At 33.9% G+C, this 13,331-nt stretch overlaps 1 pseudogene; it reads right to left on the bottom strand.

Annotated features, from left to right (window-relative positions):
* Window positions 1–5,247: 5,247 nt before the first annotated feature.
* Window positions 5,248–6,257, bottom strand: LOC144316685 (heterogeneous nuclear ribonucleoprotein A1-like; annotated as a pseudogene).
* Between the last annotated feature and the right edge of the window lie 7,074 nt (window positions 6,258–13,331).

Below are 13,331 nucleotides of genomic sequence, written 5' to 3'. Positions count from 1 at the left end.
TGGAAAGCAAACCCGCAGTAATTATAAGCTAAAAGCATATGGGGGAAATCTTTGTATAACTAATACAAGTATATATTTCCAGAACTACTTTATAATGACATTACTTAGAGTATAAAAATAGCAAAAACATTTCTAGTCTGTATTTAAGGTGGCTGAGTATAGTGTACACATTCCAGAATTGCCCAATTCCTGCATCTTTCATACTCATCCTCTTTCAGTTGTAAGAGAGGCTGATCTGGGTTAATGAACATCAGGGACCATAAAATATGGTTACCTAAAGCTTTTAGGTCCTTCTTTCATTGCATTCTTCCTTCATTCATCTTTTCAACCAAAACACATCAAGTAACTGTGAAGTGTGAGATATTATATGTTTTAAGGTAAAAAATATATAATGAATACTATACAATCTTTCCATTGAGAAATTCTTAGCCCAATGGTTAGGGTTATATGTGTATATGTATGTATTTTTTTCCATTAGGCTGTGAATATATATATATACACACACATATATATACACATATATACACATACATATGCATATGTACATATATGTTTAGGTAAGGATAAATAATTCAGTACAACTGTGAGCATATGTTTGTAGTAGAGTTGAGGAGCAAGTGGGATATGTCTGGAAATAGAAAACAACTTTAGAATATAAAAGATCTTGTGTACTATGCCAAAGAGCTTGAATTGTATTCTATAGGAAACAAAAAGCTAAGGAAAGATTTTAAAATTAGGAATGATTGTATCATGCCTGGCTATGCTGAAGGAATCATTGAAGCAATAAAATATTAGAGATCTTAAGTCTTTGCCACTCTTTGAGAGTTGATGATTACTTGAAAAAATAAAGCAGTAGTAGAGGTGATAAGAAGGACATTGACTAAGTATATATAAGATACCAAATTGACAGGCCTTGGTAAATGATTTAGTGATGTAAGAGGAAGGAATGACTCAGGGATGACTCTGATGTTTTTAGCTTTGAACCATAGAATTGTAGTTAAAAATAAATAAGTAAATAATAAAAGATAAAAACAGACTTTGCATTGAGATTTTAAAGCTAGTTTCACCACTTATTTTATCAGTGTGACCTTGGGCAATTTGCTCAAACTCTTTGTGCCTAATTTTTTAACTTATAAAACAAGTATACTAATTATTTTTAACTCATCAGATTTTTGTGAGGACTAATGAATTAATCTATGCAGTCCTCTTAAAATGGTGCCTGGAATATTGTAAATGTTGAATAAATGTTTCTCCTTGATATTATTATTATTATTATTATTATTATTATTATCGTAGAAGATCATTATTATCACTGCCATGATTCCATTACACAAAATAAAGAATTTCAACCAAGACAATGATTTTGAGGAAAAGATAATCCCGTTTTGGACTGATCAAACATTTTCTTTAAACATCTAAGTTAGAAATGACAAGTAGGTTATCAGAAATACAGTTCTGGAAAGAGATGATGGCTAGTATATAAATTTGGAAGTCAGCCATATACAGGTCACATTTGAGGCTATGAAATAGCTTGGATTGCCCAAGGGGAAAATATTTAAAAAGAAGAGAAGAGAGGAATTATGAAAAACAAATCAGTCTTCATGGAAATACTAATATTTAAGCAATGAGTAAATAAGCCATCATAGTACCCTGAAGACCAGAGATACAATGGAAGAATGTGGAAAGATGAGTAAGATAACCAAATAGATAAGGCTCCCCACCCCCCTAAAAAAATTAAGAAACCTGAAGAGTGCTCATTGGAATTCAACAAATGATTTTGGTGAATGAAGTAATTAATTTGATAATTGAGAAGTCATTGGTGACATCGCAAGCTATTTCCATCTGTTCCTATCATATCACTTGGCATGTGAATACACTGAAAATAAATATTAGACTAAAAAAGCAATTTAAGCAATATTAGGTATGCAGTTTAGATTTCAGTGGGCTATTAGTGAAGAAATGAGAAAAGCTATGCTTTGGTAAAAATATAATTGTAGACAGATTTTCCTAATAAATTGAGTTATAGTGCTATCTAAATTTGTTCCATACTATTATTCTCACCATTGTAAGAGTATATGAGTCAGCATATTTTGTTCATAGGCTGAAAGAAAACACTCCTATATGGAGAAACTATGGAGGAAAGAAAAGTAAATTTTTTGAGTCAAACTGGCTGGATATAAGAACATAAATAAACCTAAGATTTTCAAAAAAAAAAAAACAAAAAAAAACCTAAGATTTTCTGTACACAAGTAATAATTCGAAATTACAGTGGAAAAATGATTTCATTTATAGGAACAACTGTGAAATATGTTCACTAAGAATCACTTTAACAAGAAATAAATGATACCTAGTATATTTTGCTTGGTTTAATGGAATGAATAAAGAAGTTCCTGATGGGAAGATTGGAAAAAAAATATTTACTATCAGATTTTTTTCTACACTTAATTTTAATCAAAATCTCAATAGGATACCTTCAGGAAATTTAAGAATCTATCCTAAAATTCATATAAGCAAACCACCTTTGGTAAGGTAATTTGGAGAAAGATGAGTAAATAGCTAGACAGAACAAATTACTAAAACACATTAAAAAATAATTAAAACTCAGAAATTAAAGAAAAATTTAAAAATTTCTACGAGCACAGCTCATAATAAATTATAAATTATTCATTAATTTAGAAACATAAATAGCTAATGAAATAAAGAATATTTAACTTCATTAATAATGAAAGATATACAAATAAAAAGCACAGTGAGAAATATTCTTTTCCTTTTTTGATTAATTGATTTAGGAGAGGTACTTGTTATATTTGACAAAAATAACAATATACTTTAGATGTTTATGTTCTTTGTCCTTGTAATTATATTTCTATGAAGCTATTTTAAGGAAACTGAATTATAAAAAAGACATTTATTTAAATATGCAGTACTTATTGAAACATTATTTATAATAGCAAAATATTATTGGAAGCAATCTAAATGCCCCACAAAACAAGAAAAGTTAATTATGGCAATCCATATCATGCAATATTATGCAGGCATTAAAATCATAATTACATGGGAAATCATTATGAAAAAAATGTTTAGTAAAAAGCTAGATGCAGAAATACATAAGCAATTTGATTTAAACCAGGAAATATGTAATATATCATAGCTATTTCAACCATTGGGGGGAAGGGAATCTGATTTATGCATTGCTTTGCTAAGGATACAGTAATTTAAATAGAAAAATTGAAGTGTATGTAATTAGAGGTTTATCAGATACCTATTAGCCTACTCACTTAAATTCAATACAACTGTTTATTTTTTTAAATACAACTGTTTAATACCACTCTCTAGACTAAAATAAATATAAGCATTTTCCAAAAATTGACAAAAAATGATATTAAAACAATGCCAGTTAATTAAAGTATTAATACACATAGAATAAAATTTTTTGAGATATAATTTTGCATTTTATGAACCAATTTAAAGTAAATAAGATGTTCAAAAGGTAGTAGAAGAGTCTCCAGAATCAGAGCAAGTGGTCAAATTCTGACAGTTGATGTGTCTCCAGTAGGAACTGCAGGTTAGAGGTTCTTCTCTAGAGGAATAGATCCTAGAACAGTATCCTTAAATGAGGATTCATGTGGACCTGTCTGGGAGCAAAATACCTTAGGAGGAATTTGTTCTAGTTGGCTGACAAGATTCGAGTGTTTTGGGAGGTGGGAATTGTAAGAAGGATGATGAAAAACAAGATGTGAATTTAAGCATTCAAAACAATTCTCACGTATTTGCCTAAATATCATGATTATTAATTTTCTACTACTTTTCTTCAATCCAATAAAAGATCACAAGAAAAAAAATCTGGAAGTGAAAACCGTTTTGTTTGTGGACAATTAATTATGTAGAAAATGAAGTATAGTAGTCATTTTACTGAAGAGTATGAAGAGCACTGAGCTACAATTCCAGACATATGGAAGCTTTGCCAGTTTAACTCCTGCTGCATAAACAAACTTGAGAAAGATTCACAGTTGTTCTAAACTTTAGTTTCCTCAACTATAAAATAAGGGATTTGTTTTTAAATTATCACTAAATCCTTTCCATTCTTAAATTTCTGTGACCCTAATTCCAATTACAGCCACTTCACAGTTACGGCAACAATAATATTTCATTTATTGTTACTATTTAACTCTGGTACAAGATCTTTTCCATACATTATTCTATTTAATCTTTGCAATGACTTTATAAAGCAGGTTCAATTATAAGCTTCATTTTTAATGAGAAACTAGGGTTTGGAGAGGTTAATTAGCTTGCTCAAGGTCAGATAGCAGTTGGCAGAGTAAAGATTCAAACCCAACTGACTGCAAATCCTGAACTCAAAACTACTGGACTATACTTTATTTCTATATATATTTTCTAAGAAACTAGAGCTTATTAACAGCTAGTTGCAAGCATGTGAGATGTTTATTTAATTCACTTGACAACATAGAAAGTTGTGTCTTAATGACTTATTTTCTACAACCACCTAGTAGATTGCCCTATAGATTTTGTTGAATATACTTAAAGAATTTTTTTCAAAAGAATATTAAATCGTTTATTGATTACACATGATAATGGATGATATACAAGCTTTAATCCCTTCTATAATTTTATCTGATACTATAATTCTATTTAGATATATTGCATAGAATGTGCCAACAATCATAATAACCAAATAAACTCCAGGACTTTGCTTGGTCGACCCTTTTAACGGTGAACTCCAGGTCACAACATATTAACTGTCAGTTCAACCACACCAAGGTTTGTGGAGACAATGGCTTCTGTGCCCAAGCAGGTTGCAAATAAATTTTGAATGGAACTGGAATCACCCTGAAGCAATTCTAACTTCACACTCTTGGGGTAGTTTACCAAGATGGCTTCAGAGTAGACTAACTTTTACACAGCACATTTAAAAAGACACATTTATTCAGCGTCATGATCAGACTATTACATTTAGCAATCAACAGCTGGGTGCAAAAAAAAAAACCAAACAAACAAATAAAAAAACAAAACAAAACTACATTAAAACCCTTTGTTGGAATGCTTCACACTTTCCACAGAACAGAAACTAAAATAACCTGTTATACAGTTAGTCACAAATACAGTCCTTGAGTTTTTTGCCCATACACACGAGTATTGTATAAAACATGTCTTCTTTGTAGCAGCTAGGCCCTCCCACCACTGTGCTTGGCTGAGATCACACATCTGTTGTAACCTGTAGCTTCCCTGTCACTTCTCTGGCTCTCCTCTCTTTCTAAGCTTTGTTTCCGAGCGTAATGAAAACCTTCTGCCACTGCCATAGCTTCTTCTGCTGCTGGAACTGCCAGAGCCACCTTGGTTTCATGGTTTGGCAAAGTATTGGCCTCCACCACCATAGGGGCCAGAGCTTCTGCCTCCAAAATTTCCTTCTTTCATGGGTCCAAAATTTGAGGATTGATTGTTGTAATTGCCAAAATCGTGATAGCTTCCGCCACCTCCAAAGTTGCTTCCATCTTTACCAAATCCATTATAGCCATCCCCACTGCCACTGTATTCACCAGCACCTCGACTGCCACCGAAGCTACCTCGACCACTGAAGTTCCCTCCATGACCAAAGTTCTCATTCCAACCAAAACCACCTCCACGACCACTACCAAAGTTTCCAGAACCACTTCGGCCTCTTTGGCTGGGTGAAGCACTAGCCATCTCTTGCTTCCCTAGGGCTTACCTTACTTCACAGTTGTGGACATTCATAGTATGGTATTTTTGAATGACAATCTTGTCTACAGAGTCATGGTCATCAAATGTCACAAAAGCAAGACCTCTCTTTTTGCCACTGCCTCGGTCAGTCATGATCCCAATCACTTCAATTTTCTCATACTGTTCAAAATAATCTCTTAGATGATGTTCTTCAGTGTCTTCTTTAATGCCACCAACAAAAATCTTTTTCACAGTTAAGTGGGCACCAGGTCTTTGAGAATCTTCTCTTGAGACAGCCCTCTTTGTTTCCACAATTCTTCTATCCACCTTGTGTGGCCTTGCATTCATGGCTGCATCCACCTCCTCCACGGTGGCATACATGACAAACCCAAAGCCTCTGGAGCACTTGGTGTTTGGATCTCTCATTACCACACAGTCCACAAGCATTCCCCATTGCTCAAAATGGCTCCTCAGACTTTCACTGGTTGTTTCAAGCTCAGACTTCTGATGAAGAGCTTCCGCAGATGCTCAGGCTCTCTGGGTGACTCTGACTTAGACATGACAGCGGTGGGAGGGGAGACTTTAACGATGCTTACTCAGCGGCGTCCAGGGGCAGAAAGCAGTAATCTAATGAACGTATCTACTTAAAGAATTTTTCTCAATGTACCCAAATGTTGAGATCTTTCAAAAATTAGTGGAGAATATTAGGTTGAAAATTTTTGGCCCTTGCTGGTTTGACATTTGCAATTTGCTGTAAGCTTGGTACATATTTCAAAATTGTATTAAGATAGTTATTTTTATAATGTCTTTGTTTGCCATAATTTATTATAAAATTAAAGGATCACATTTTTTTCTCTGAATAATGAAATTCAATGGCTAATTCAGTGGTAAAAAGTAAAATTTATCTGAAACTATTTTGTACTATATTTTTTTATTTATTTTATTTTATTTTATTTTATTTTATTTTATTTTATTTTATTTTAAGATTTTATTTATTCATAGAGACACACAGAGAGAGAGAGAGAGAGGCAGAGACACAAGCAGAGGGAGAAACGGGCTCCAGCAGGGAGTTGATCCTGGGTCTCCATGATCACACCCTGGGCTGCAGGCGGCACCAAACCGCTGCACCACTGGGGCTGCCCTTGTACTTTATTTTGATTAAAATATTTTGGTGTACATAAGATATGAACAAATATAACTAAATAAAGTTTATGGTTACTCTGAATTTGGCTAAAACTGGAAAAAAGATAATTTTAGTACAGTAAATAGATCACAATTATACACCACATAATCCTTTATTTGGCAGACACATTGAAACCAGACATAGGTAGGCACTGGAATTATTTAGGTGAGCCTCAAGCTCTTCCTATCTTTAGGAGTCTTTTCAATAGTTGGAGAAGACACACATGAAGAAACAATTAGAAAAGAAGATAAACGTTATAACTTCTAACATAAACATGGGGAACAGCACATCATCCCTTCCCGGACATGGTGGAAAGATGGAAATCAGGAGACATTTCACGGAAGATGAAATCTGTATTGCTCCAATACTCATGGTTTCGTATGCTTTAATAAGCCTTGAACAGAGGGAGGTATTGCTGATAGACATACAAATCAAGTAAAAACCTAACAGCCTGTGTATGTGTAGTATTCAATATAAGAAATGTAGGTCTGAATATCAAGAGAGAGATTGGATTAGAGGGATGTGTTGAGGGGCACCCGGGTGGCTCCGTGGTTGAGCATCTGCCTTTGGCTCAGGTCATGATGCCAGGTCCTGGGTTCAAGTCCCACATCAGGCTCCCCCAAGGGGAGTCCCTCTGCCTGTGTCTCTGCCTTTCTCTGTGTGTCTCTCATGAATAAATAAATAAATCTTTTAAAAATTGGTTGAGTATTATCAATATCTAGCTATTAATTAAAATTTTTGCACTGCACAAGAAGCAGATACTGGGAGGGCACTTGACGGGGTGAGCACTGGGTGTTATTCTGTATGTTGGCAGATTGAACACCAATAAAAAATAAATTTATTATAAAAAAAAGAAGCAGATACTGGAAATGACAATGGGACCACAAACATTAAAGAGGATACTCTGAGGAAGAAATGCTAAATTGATCCTCCTTACATAATTCTCTCTCCAGTGCTACTCTCTTTGTAACTTTGAACAACCCTCCTGCACTGGTACAACTTCTGTCATCTGTAGAGGGAGACAATGAAGCTAGCTCATTTGTTCCCAACCTGGGCCCTCAAAGGTAGTGTTGGAGTTCTTCAAGCTAAATTAAAACTCCATATGATTTTTAGTATTAAAAAAAAACAGTCTACATTGCAGCTTGTTCACTGCTTTTAAATCCTATAAAATTTAGGGTCTGTGACTAAAATAATGAGAGAATCTTTACTTGTGTAAACATTGCAAACCATTTTACCAGATGGTTCCTAGGGTCCCTTCCAGCTCTGAAAACTTATTATTCTATTATCTCAGTGAATATTTGCTGTGGTTGTTTTTTTACATAGAATTTTACTGCACCAAACAATATTCACACAGTCCCCAGCCCTGAGAATGTTGCCTGCCTGGCAGCTGCACAGGGGCCATTAGCACAACAGTTTACATGAAACGTGATGATATCTGTTTTCTTTGGTTTGTTAAAATACAAACATAGCATTTAAAATCAGTCATTTCTTGGAAGGAAGGCAAATGGTATAATGAAAGGAAGACTGAGTTGTGAACATGAATTTCTTGAAAATGCCTAGTTTATTGATATCTACTTAGAAGTCAGTTTTTTGTTCAATTATGTTAGTTGGAAGAAACTAAAATTAACTTTCAGGCATGTCTCTTTGCTTCTTTGTAAAAGGGATAGGATGGTAATGACTCTCACCTAGTTACTCCATGGAGGATTCCTAAAAAACATTGCAGAAAGAGTCTCTTGTTCTTTTGAATATTGAAGGTCAAAAACAAGGTATTTAAAAATAATGTGATCAACCCTCATAACCATATTTTTAGAAGAAAATTATTTCCACCACTAAAAATTTGCTTGTGTAATTAAATATTGAAACCATATAAAAATATAGCCAACAGATTAATTAGAGCTTAGTTCTGGATAGTATATAAAATATATGCAAAATATGTGTATATGTATATATGTAAAATATGTATCTGTCTTATGAAGACTCAGCTACTAGCAAAAAGCTACTACATCACATAAAACAGAAACACAACAAAAAAATTAGTCTCTATCAGGAGCCAGGTTTGAAATTAATGATGGCGAAAATTTTAAACAGTAGGACACAACCAAGCCTACATGGTCTCCTTGGATATATAAATAACAAGTAACAATGTTATAGACTAGGATTTGATGCAAAGAAAACTTGAGAGAGAATGAAATCCTCAAATTTTAACTTATTCTTTCATATTTAGCATTTAGGAGGAAAATTATTGGAATTCTGTGCTTTGGAAATGAATCCCCATTTTCTGGTAAATAAATATATGAGTTTTCTTTCTTGTAGAAGGAGGTTTGGCAAATATGAAAACTCAAGTCATGTATAATTTTCATTTTCTTAACTTTTAGTAATTTACTTATTTAATTATATTTTGAAGTTATATATTTGAATATATATATTCTTTCAAAATATAATATATATAAAATATATGGGTCATATATTGTAAAGACTAGAATATTCTTATAACATGAATGTGTAAGTGAATCTAATGGAAACTGAAACACATTTTAAACTTTTAGACTTTTCAAACTGCCAATCTTATTCAGTCTGTTGCTTCATCAGTTGAATTAATGTCAGTTAGCTGATTCCTTGAATTTCATTTAACTGTAAGTCCACTAACTGATTTGACAGTAGCTCAATGAAAGATCCCTATTGGATTTTAAAGTTTAATATTGCATTAAGTTGATTAAGAGAATGATATTTCTTTTCTCCTCCTACGTGTTTTGCAGTAGGTATTAACAAATATTTATAGCCCCAAATAGCCTGTTGTTAGAGCAGCCTTTGTTCTTCAACCTCTTAAAACATACCAGAAAAGGATATTTACACAAGCTATGCTATTCACACTGTGTCACTGGCCTATTATTTACCATAAATAATGAAATGTCTGGGAGAGTGATCTGAAGTGAGCCATGACTCAGGACAGCCAATTTTGTGGTAGATCACAATTCCATGGGATTCAGAAACAGCACAGATTTTCAGTGCCCTTCATTGGGAGCAGGTACCAAGTAAAGAGTGCTTGCACTTTCTCCATCGAGTGGTATTATTTTTAAATTGATGTTGAAAAAAAATAAATAAAAAAATAAATTGATCTTGAGATTCCAGTAAATATAGGAAGATCATTTTTTGGGGGGGAGTGGGGTCTAGAAGAGGAAAAATTAACAATTGTTAAAATATCTTTACAAAATGTCAAGGATGGCAAATTCACTTAATACACAGAATTACTGGTAACCTGGAAATTACCTGAAGGCTTTCAAGTGACTCCTGAATTAATTTATTCCTACCTTGTGAATATAAATTAGTCTTTCTTCATCCAAGGAGGCAAATATGGACATACTTTTTGAGTTTTCACCTAAAATTATTTTTTTAGCTAGGTCCTTTGAAAGGATGAACAGTAGATGGAACACCTGAATGGTTTAGTGGATTAAGTGTAGAACTCTTGATTTCAGCTCAGGTCATGCTCTCAAGGTCCTGGAACTGAGCTGCACATTGGAGCTCTGTGTTCAGCAGGGAGTCTGCTTGAGTTTCTCTTTCTCCTTCTTCTTCTGCCCTTCCCTCCATTTCCTGCCTGCATGCACATGCTCTCTCTCTCTCTCTTCCTAAAATAAATAAATCTTAAAAAAAAAAAATGAATAGCAGAGCTTTCCTATGAAACCTTTCCTAAGCCAAAATGGCATAAATCAAACAAGCAAGTACTCTTTCATAAAAGCAAAAATCCTCCTCAGATTTCCCTGTATTTAGCATTTCATTATTTGGGATATATCTGGCAAACAGATCTTCTTTTATTCAGAAACTGTGCTAGTGAGACTGACATAGTACTTGGCATTGGCTTCATAAGTATAAAATAAATGCCTTAAATTATTGACAGTGTATTATACTGTTTGGCATATAAAAATATAAGCACTTAACTCCTAATAAAATGAAAATTTAGAATAGGCATGCTATAATGTTGTTTTGTGTTTGTGTTATTATTTCCCCTAGGATAGTTGAAGTGCTTCTAATAGTAGTTATTTAGTTCTCAAAGCCACCACATGAAGTGCTCAGCAGCAAATATTGTTGACCCTGCTTCACAAATTGGAACACTTTGTCAGGTTTATATCCATATAAACAAATAGACCATAATAAGAAAATCTTAATTACTAGCTCACTAATGCTTCTCTTCATGCTCTATTTCATTAATTTCTAAAATTTTGATCTAATCAAGTTGCTAACAGAACTTAAAACCATTGAATAGTACAAATCTTGTAAAGAAAAACTACAATTCTCTCCCTAGGCCTTGTCTTTCCCCAGATTGCACCCCAGAGATGCAAGACTCACAAATATACAATATGAGACATAGTTCTAGTATAATTTCCTTATGTTGCAATGAATTAATCAATGTTTATGCTCATTTTTGACTCTGTTATGGTAAATGAGATCAGGATTCTTACAACTGTGTGTACACACACACACACACATCCCTTTTACCTGAACTACTGATGTTACAAATTTTAAGTATTGTAAATTTTCCTTCTAGAGCTCTTTACCTTTTTCCCTTTCAGACACAACTAATACCTTTACTGGTTGTAGAATTGCCTGTTGACAGTCATTTCCCCCATATTTTAAATGTCTCTTGATATTCAGTGTTTGTTGTTGGGAATTCAGAAGCTGTTCCTTTTTTCTGTTTCCTTTTATGTGATCTGCTCTATACTCTATTTGTAGTCTTGATGATTTACTCTTTATCCCAAGAATTCTGAAATTTCAAGATAATGCACATTGGTGTGAATTTCTTTATAAAATTGTTTTAGGGATTCAACGAACATTTGCAATCATGCCCTTTGTTACTTTCTTGTTGTTTTTAAAAATAATTTTTAAATTATTTCCTCTTTGTGCTATTTCTGGAATGCTCTTGAATCAATGCTGGACCTTCAGAATTGACTTCTTTTTCCCCTCCCAACTTTTTTTATTTTCATTTTTATTCTTTATTCTAGGAGATTCCTGCAACTTTGTTTTTCAAAATTTCTATTGGAATTTTAATTTTGGAAATATTTCCAAGAATTTTTTTTTGCTCTCTGGCTGCTCTAACTTCACAACATTCTGCTTTTGATTCATAGATGCATCTTCTTTTGTATCTCTGAAATATTCATCATACTTTTTCTCCCGTGATCATTTTTCCAGTGGGCTTGCTTTGTTCTCTTTCATATTAGAGGCTAATGAAGTGTCCCATAAGTCTTAGTTATGCATTCATATTTGAAAGTAAGGCTGACCAAAGATAACTGAAGTTCCCAGCATTTGTATAGGATTTATTTATTGGGTGTGTTTCATTTATAGTGAGTAATCAAGGAGTTGGTCTTTTCATTGAAAGACATCAATATTTAGATTCTGGTCCCTACTCTTAACTATTCAGCTTCTGTAAAGAAGACTCTTCAATCTATTTCATGGGAGTTATATACCTGTGACTGAAGCTCTGGGATCAAAGTATCTTACCAATACATTTTCAGATCCCCCTCCCAACTGCATCCCTATATTTAACCCTGATCTTCACCTCATTTCCTCACTGCTTTGTCTTGTTATTGCCCCCATGTTCAGAGGCATTGTGGTTTTCTTTCTTTCTTTTTTTTTTAAGATTTATTTATTTATTTATTAGAGAGAGAGAGACAGACAGACAGACAGACGGAGAAGCAGGCTCCATGCAGGGAGCCTGATGTGAGACTCAATCCCAGGTCTCCAGGATCACAGCCCGGGCTGAAGACAGCGCTAAACCGCTAAGCCACCAGGGCTGCCCTTCTTTCTTTTTCTTAAAAAAAAAAATCTTATTTATTGATTTGAGAGCAGGAGAGGGGGAGACAGCAAGAGCAGGAGGAGGGACAGAGGGAGAGGGAGAGAACCTCAAGCAGACTCCTTGCTGAGTGAGGAGCCTGGTATGGGGCTCAAACCCCAACCCTGAGATCCCAACCTGAGCTGAAACCAAGAGTCAGACACCCAACTGACTGAGGCATCCAAGTACCCTTTAGTTTTATTTCTTTTGGAAATATGCATTTGGTTATTTTTCCCTGTTGGTAGTCATCTTATTTTTAAAGGTGGAGAAGGGGGACTAGAAAACACTAAATCTACACACGTTCTTTCCACTAACCCTCTATCTTCAGTAATTTCAAATTTTCAGAGTACCCTGTATGTCCAAATATTGAGCTTTCCAGATACCATAGATATAATCTTCTTATCACTCATTCTCTGTTTAGGCATTTAGGTGGAGTCCTTCTCCATGAAGTTAAGCCAGTTATTACTCTTCCAATTGTCTTATGGTTTCTCCTGAAATTGTTGAAATCTCTCATTGCTGATAATCTTCTGTATTTCCCATTCTCTTTGAGAATTTAAAACTTTTTATTCCTTTACAGTCATTTTGGTGATGTTAATGGAAGAAGAGAAAATAAGTACTTGAAATCAATCC

Source organism: Canis aureus, chromosome 7 (genome assembly GCF_053574225.1).
Source record: "Canis aureus isolate CA01 chromosome 7, VMU_Caureus_v.1.0, whole genome shotgun sequence".
Classification (NCBI taxonomy): Eukaryota; Metazoa; Chordata; class Mammalia; order Carnivora; family Canidae; genus Canis; species Canis aureus.
The sequence above is the reverse complement of the archived record's forward strand: the minus strand, read 5'-3'. Positions and strand labels throughout refer to the sequence as shown.